Raw genomic sequence first — 8,263 nt, 5'->3', positions numbered from 1 at the left:
TTCCGTCCCGGTTGCTCCCCTTCCAGGCCAGCTCTCTGCTGTGGCCCGGGAGTGCAGTGGAGGATGGCCCAAGTGCTTGGGCCCTGCACCCCATGAGAGACCAGGAGGAAGCACCTGGCTCCTGGCTTCGGATCGGTGCAGCACTGGCCGTAGTGGCCATTTGGGGGGTGAACCAACAGAAGGAAGACCTTTCTCTCTGTCTCTCTTTCTCTCACTGTCTTAACTCTGCCTGTCCAAAAAAAAAAAAAAAAAAAAAAAAAAAAACAACCATTCTCCATTCCCTTTTCTCATTGCCACTCTCTATGTCTGGACTCCTCATAGAGGAAAACTCCTTAGAGCATCGTGCTGAGAAGCCCCGAAGTCCAGTATTATTAGCATCTGCAAATAGAGGTAGAGGCCTTTATAAAGAGGCATAGAGAGGAAATTTGACTTCTTAACCACTGCAGTTCATATCCATAATCCTCTCTCAGTTCACCTTAACTGAAGTCATTAGCGCATGATATTTTGCAGCTGGCTGAGCCAGCTGTTGTTACTGGGATCAGGTGGGGATAGAAGGACATTTACAATTTTTATTTGAGAGTTCCCTTCCAAACCCAGATAAATAAATATGTAGCAGCAGGTGATGCAAAGAACCAAGGAAAAGAGTTGGAAACAGACAGAATCTCATCATTTTGGAAAATGTAAAATGAAAAATCTGGTCTTTGGTGTACAGTTCTGCAGCATAGTACCTGCTACTTGCTTCTCCCCAGGTGGGGTATTTTATATCTTTAGTGTGCAGCTGTGTGAGGTTTATATTACCTCTCAGCATCCTAGAAAATGGGCTGCCAGGGCCACTCAGAGGTATAAATTTGTCTTCCAAACTGGTCAAATTACTAAATTGTCCTTCTGATTCTCATGTTCAGCTCCATTTTCTGAGTCATAAGTCGAAGAACATAACCATTCCTTCTGAAGTTGTACCCTTAACTGTGCAGACCTGAGTCATTTAGGGCTGTACCTCCCAGCAAAATGCAGTCTAGCGTTACTTCCAAAATGCCACTCAGGCCTGCTCATCTCGTGTCAGAAGCTTGGGATATTGTTGTATTTTGCACTTGCAGGCTAATGTCTGTATCTCCTGATGGGGTCTCTTGGAACCAATGGCAAAGCTAACCCATCCTTATTGTTACATCTCTAGAATGGACCTTGATTTCTACCATCTGTCTAATTGATTCTTTTTGAAAAATTGCTCATTTGATGTTTTTCTCCAAGAGCAATAAAAGACATCTTTCAATTTCACTCTCAACTTAGAGATAAATGATTCTTTTCCCTTTCAAAATCAGGCTTAATCTTTCTGAAAATCTTGAGGCAACTCCAGAACTATCCTGTGGGCTTCAGCTGCTTCCTGCATCACACCTGGGGCACTGAATGGCAGGGTACACTTTTCCCAAGGAGTCCTTGGGCAGAGTTCTTGGGTCTCCACCTAGGCTTGTGAAGGAAAAGTGAGTAATTCCGGCTCCACAGCAGCCCCTGCTCTGGAGTGATCAGAGATTCGTGGAGAGGTGTGAGCACCAATAGCCTTGTTCTCCACATAGCTCATGACTGCAAAGAAATCCTGTCACTCGCCCATTACACCTGCCAAACAATGCCTCCCCGACTCAGCCTGACTTAGGTTCTCTGTGAGGGTTAGATAGTTGATAACGACACTTGGTCTAGGCAGTCCCTCACTGAGACAGAGCACGGGGCACACTGCAGTATGCCTGTAGTATGAAGGCTCCCTGTCGCTCTGCCAGCCACAGCGCTCCAAATGCTTCCTAGCATGTGGTTGGTTGGTCATGCCGCTCCTCACAACCATCATTTGCCCAGGACGGCCTCCAGCTGCCTTGCCTGCCTCCTCCACTTCCGTTATTCCCATCTGAGGAGTGTAATGCCCCAGACATTATCTCTGCTACTTACATCCTGAGGATAACGTGGGACACAGCTCGATGTGCCGAGTGAAAGTGTGCGAGCCCAGGACCTCCTGTGCATGTGCATCGGTCTTGGTCTAACTTATCCATCTGGGTGAAATGTGCTCTTCTGACATCTGAATGTCCAAGCCCTACCAGAATGACACAGGAAATCTCTCTTCAGTACTTATTCTCTAGGTTCGTTTACTGCTCAGAGTCTATGCTAAGTGCTCCAGGACTTAACTGGGGAGATGCACGAAGCAATGTTTAGTGTAGGAATGTAGGTGTGGAGTGACAAGAAGCGACAAGGCCATCCCAGGCAGCAAGGGTAGCACAGAAGACAGTGTGCATAAAAGGTGTTCTGTTTTAAAACAATTATTTTCATTTATTGGAAAGGCAGAGAAAGAGAGACGGAGACAGACAAGTTTTCTATTCATGGGTTCACTCCCAGGGAGCTGACATTGGGAGCTGCAGATGAGAATAAAACCCGGGCACTCCAACGTGGGATGTGGATTTCTTCACTAGTGTCTTGACTGATAGGCCAGGTGCCTCAACCTGGAAGCATTTCTGATTGTCAAGGATGGGGAGGCGCTCTTCCTTCTGTCCTTAGAGGTCAATGGTGCTGTTAAACCCCACCCCATGCAACAGTTATCCTGCCCAGTACGTCCTATAGAGCCTAAGCTGACAAGCCTGCTTTAATGTTTGTAGTTGCCACAGTATCTACAGGAAACCAGGTTTGGGGATCATCTATCAGTCACCTGGGGATACTGATTCCTTGTTATGAGATCAGATTGGGGCAGGACTTAAGCAAGCTCTTCCCAGTCTTTTCTAAGCTTCTGCATTAAGAAGCTATGACTTTGGTTTTCAATGACCCAAATGTCATGACATGGCACAGGCATTGCATTATTTGGTGTTTTCTCTTTTTGTTCTCATTTTCATATTCTCTCTGTCCACATCTCACACCGCCAAACAATCAGGAAGGTTTACCAAACACAAGAGCTTCCCCTCCAACACAGATCTGCAGGGAGATTCTCCACCCACCAGGCCAATTTGCACACAGAGAGAAAGCAGAAAGAAGGGTGATTTTACTTCTATCCATTTATTTAAATTAGAAAAGGAAGAAGCTGGTATAACGAGTTTGTGGCTGGTCAAAGTTTGGCACATCTGTAAAAGTGTCACCTCATTATGTAGGTTTAATACGAACATGAAGTCAGCTTAATGAATCTTGACCATCATAGCTATAAAAATTCCTCCCAACAGGATTTCTCATAAACCCCGAGGCTTATACAGAGCTAATTTAACCTCTTAACTCCCTTCCTCCTGAACCTACGTCCTAGAACCTTCTAGTCATTTCCTTTCTCCATAAAGAGGAGAGTGAGCAGTCAGGCATGAGCAAGTAGAGACCAGCAGAGACAGCCGTGCACCTGTCAGACGCTTCACAAGGATAATTCATTACTCAACATTTCCGCTCCTCTGCAATGGAGCAGTTTGTCTGCTTTCCAGCCTGGGGGCCCAAGAGGATTTGAAAATATTTCTCCTCCAATTTTCTGTCAACCGAGATAAGCCAGGGTGTGAATGTTGACAGTCTGGAGACTGAAGACAAAGCCTTTTTCCATGAGCAGCCACATTTCCCAGCTTCCCTTCCTCTCTGTGAGGCACTTGGCCAAAGCTGCTGGCCTTCAGGACAGAGAAGCAGCACTACCTGAGCTCAAACTTTTTTCCAAAGAATGAAGAAGAGGTAACGATAAGGGGGTTAGGCCCTAATTTTGCGTTTATGAAAATGTTTTATTTTAATGTATTTGATTTTTATGCATGTTATTTATTTTTTAAAAGATTTATTTATCCATTTGAAAGGCACAATTACAGAGAGAAAAAGAGAGAGAGGAGCGAGAAGGAAAGGGAAGTTCCATGTGCTGATTCATTCCCCAAATGGCCACAATAGCCAGGTCTGTGACAGGCTGAAGCCAGGAGTCTGGAACACCATCCAGGTCTCCCACGTGGGTGGTCAGACACAAACACTTGGATGATCACCTGCTGATTTCCCAGCACATTAGCAGGAAGCTGGTCAGAAAGCAGAGCAGCCAGCACTTGAACTGTGCTCAGATATGGGATGTTGGCATCAGAAATAGTGGCTTAACCCAACACCACACCGCTGGCCCCAATCTATCTTTATTTTTGATTTCCGTAAGGACCACATGACCACCAGCCATTCTTGAATATGACAATGAATAATAGAACAAAGCACAAATGATTCCATTCACAACTGGCAGTGCTCGAAGAAACTAGAAACCAACTGCTTACTTGTAGAAAAAAAAATCAATTGCCAAATAGCCTTAAAGGTAAATCCAAATTCCACATGTCAATCTATAAAAATGAGACAAATGAATATCTATTTTTAGATGAGAAAAAATTCTAAGATGCTCCTTATGTATTCATTCACTAATTCAATTCAATCATAGAAAATTTACCATCTGTCAAATGCTTTTGTAAATTCTGTAGAAAATACAATGATGAAATAACACAGGTCCTGGCTCAGCAGGTTAAAGCCCCGGCCTGCAGCGCCGGCGTCCCATATGGGTGCCAGTTCAAGTGCCAGCTGCTCCTCTTCCAATCCAGCTCTCTGCTATGGCCTGGGAAAGCAGTAGAAGATGGCCCAAGTCCCTGGGCCCCTGCACCTGCGTGGGAGACCCGGAAGAAGTTCCTGGCTCCTGGCTTCGGATCAGCTCAGCTCTGGCTGTTGCACTCATTTGGGGAGTGAACCAGCAGAATGGAAGACCTCTCTCTCCCTCTCTGGCTCTACCTCTCTCTCTAACTCTTTCAACCAAATAAAATAAATCTTTACAGAACAAAAAGGAAATAACACAAGTCCTTCCCCTGAGAAGGATATAGCTTTCTTGGGAAAATGCATGAATAAGTAAGTCGTGCTAAGGGAAGGTAGGAAGGGAGATAAATAAAGCTTGCAGAATGAAGTCCATGATACCCGTTTGATTTGGAGCCTGACACTTCCCTGCATGCTCCCCTGGCCGCCACCAAAATGAGCTACCACCACCAGGCTTTTGCGCATAGCTTTCCCTCCCTCTGGAACATGCTTCCTGTATTCCTTTACATCTGATCAACTCGGTGCCTTCAGGTTCACCCGAAGCCTCACTCCTGTAGAAAACCTTCCACAGCAGCTGCCCATCACAGATGGACATTTGCCATGAGCTGATCAGAACACCGCAGCAAGAACTGGGGCAGTCAATAAATCAATAAATAATATATTAACATGAAAAAATAAAAGATTGCCAGCCAAGCAAGGGCTAACACTGCAAGCCTGGCTTTATGTGCTGTCTTCATTCATGCTTTGTCATAACACATTATGAAGGGATTAACAGTGGAAGAGTTCAGATTCTTCAAAAGAAAAGGAAAGCATCTTATTTAGAAATGTCTTTGCTACTTTCAAAGATGACTTAAGAGTTTTATAATAATGCCATAATTTATGAATGTTTTCTTTTACCACTTTCCCTGAGAAAGCTCATCCAGGCCCATGACTTCAACTCTGACTCCTAAGTTATGATTAATTTTCTTCTACATCTAAAATTTTTTTTGATTAAGATACAATTCACACACCATCAGTTGTATGTACCTTCACAACAATAGATTGTACACTGATAAAGTACGATAATTTACTTGCAAGGCTGTGTAATCATCACTGCTGTCTAATTTCAAGATATTTTCTCACCCCAAAAAGAAGCTCTATTCCTTTTAGTTGTCATTCTTACTATTCCTAGACCTCAAATTTCTGGCAACTGTTTTGTGTCTCTGTAGATTTGTCTCTTCTGGGCATTTCCTGCAAATGGCATCATACAACATGTGGCTTTGGGGGTCTGGCTTCTTTCACTTCACAAAATATCTTCAAGGTTCTTCCTGAGCTTGGGACCCATTTCTCCAACCGTCTGGTCCATTGGCCTGCCTGTGTCTCACCTCTGGCTGTAACTGACCTCACTGCCTGCCTACAGAACTAATCCATTTTCAGTCTACGGTGTCCAGTTGCTCAAGCCATATACCTGGAGACCGTCACATCTCCTCCTTCCTCATGGACAGCATCCAGTTGATGAATGAGTCCTGCTGGTCTGTGAGGCCACTGCCTTAGTTCAGGCCTTCTTTATTAACCCCCTAGATGAGTTTCACAGCCTCTTTGTGGGCCACCACACTCCACCCATTCTCTGTGTTCTTTCTGTGGTGGTTCTCTGACTATCTCCTTCTCCCACTCCGAAAGCCTCCGTGTGGGACTTAAGTTCTCCTTTGACCTGGCGTTTGCCTGCTCCTCCAGCTGTGTTCTGACTTTCTCCCCTTACCTTCTATTCATGCTCAAGCTAAAACCAACTTCTTGCACTCTCTCAGTGCCCTGTGTGGTTAACTCTGTCTCTGTGTTAAACGTGGCAAGTGAATGTGCCATTCTTCGCAGATTTGAGAACGCCCACTCTGTGCCTCATGTGTTCTTCCCTCTGTCTGTGCTGCCTGTGCCCTAATCTCCACTTCTCAGTCACATTGGGTTAGGGTGGGTGCTAATGACCTCATTTTAGCCTACTCACCTCTTTAAAGACCCTATCTCTTAATACAGTCACATCCTGAGGAACTGGAGGTTAGGGCTTCAACCTGAGAATTTTGATGGGACATGGTTCATTCCCTCCCAGCCTTCTATTTTTACTGTGCCAATATCTAACTGTCAAACAGGGTCTCAATATGTATGAGAGTAAATGAACAACTGTTAAGATTAATGGTCGGTTGATGCCACGGCTCAATAGGCTAATCCTTCGCCTGTGGCGCTGGCACCCAGGGTTCTAGTCCTGGTTGGGGTGCCGTATTCTGTCCTGGTTGCTCCTCTTCCAGTCCAGCTTTCTGCTATGGCCCAGGAAGGCAGTGGAGGATGACCCAAGTGCTTGGGCCCTGCACCCGCATGGGAGACCAGGAGGAAGCACCTGGCTCCTGACTTCAGATAGGTGCAGTGCGCCGGCTGCAGCAGCCATTTGGGGGGTGAACCAACAGAAGGAAGACCTTTCTCTCTGTCTCTCACTGTCTAACTCTGCCTGTCAAAAAAAAATACAAAATAAAAAAAAAGATTAATGGTCATGGAGGAAAAGATGATCAGAAAGGAGTGAGGAGAAGAGGGAGGTATCAGAGAAACAAAACAGAAATTTAAGGTAATGACAAGTGCTTCTCTCTGTGTATGTCTGCGCCCAAATTCCCCCTTTTTGTAAGGATACCAGTTGTTTCAGATTAGGATCTACCTCAATGACCTCATTTGAACTGGATTCCCTCTGGGAAGACCCCTTTTCCAAATAAGGTCACATTCTGAGGTAGTGGGGAGAAGGATTGCACCATATTTTGGGGTAAAGGAGGCACAATTCAACCCATAACAATCCCCTCCTAGAATCACCCAGCGCAAGCCCAAACACTTTGGTGGTGGCTCCCAGGTCCCTCTCACCAGATGCTCTGTCCCATGCAGGAGCAAGTAGAATCATCTGAAATTGGAATTCAGAAGTGTTCCCAGTTTCCTTTGACAGTTGACTTCAAAAGTTCTAATGTCATTTTAGATTATCTTTATACCACCAAGGAAAAGGCAGGAATTTCAAAATGGTCGTTGAAAATGGAATTACTTTTTAAAGATTTAATTATGTATTTGAAAAGCAGAGTTACAGAGAGAGGGAGAAACAGAGGGGTGGGAGGAGGGAGAGAGACAGATATCTTCCATCCTCTGCTCCATTCCCCAGTGGCCACAAGTGCTGGGGTTGGGCAAGGCCAGGCTGAAGCCAGGAGCATGGAGCAAGGAGCCTGGAGCCTGAAACTCCATCCTGGTCTCCCATGAGGGTACAAGGACCCAAGCACTTGGGCCATCTTTTGCTGCTTTCCCAGGCACATTAGCAGGAACTGGATCAGAAGTAGAGCAGCTAAGACTCATAGAGGTGTCCAAATGGGATCACGGCTTAAACTGCTCCATCACCTCTCTAGCCCTGAAAATGGAACTAAAAGATAAGTTCATTTTGGTGAAAGCATTTTTGAAATCTGTGCATGGGTTTTTTATAATATGGGTTTTCCATGAACTTTTTGGATAAATTTTCTACACACCTTAACTTTGCTAAACTCCACTCTCACCAGTGCGGACTAATTTCAGTGCTAACCAAATACTCACTTCCACGTGGGTGGCCTAGCATAGTGATTGGAGCTTATAACCAAACCACAAAATCACATAACCTGCATTCAATGGGAAGCATGTTTATTTACTAGCTGTTAGTTGCATCTCACGTGTAGAATCAAAGTAGAAAAGTGCTTACATCATTTGTGATGAGTATTAAGGAAGTAAC

This window comes from Lepus europaeus, chromosome 14 (assembly GCF_033115175.1).
Source record: "Lepus europaeus isolate LE1 chromosome 14, mLepTim1.pri, whole genome shotgun sequence".
In the NCBI taxonomy this organism is placed as follows: domain Eukaryota; kingdom Metazoa; phylum Chordata; class Mammalia; order Lagomorpha; family Leporidae; genus Lepus; species Lepus europaeus.
The sequence above is the reverse complement of the archived record's forward strand: the minus strand, read 5'-3'. Positions refer to the sequence as shown.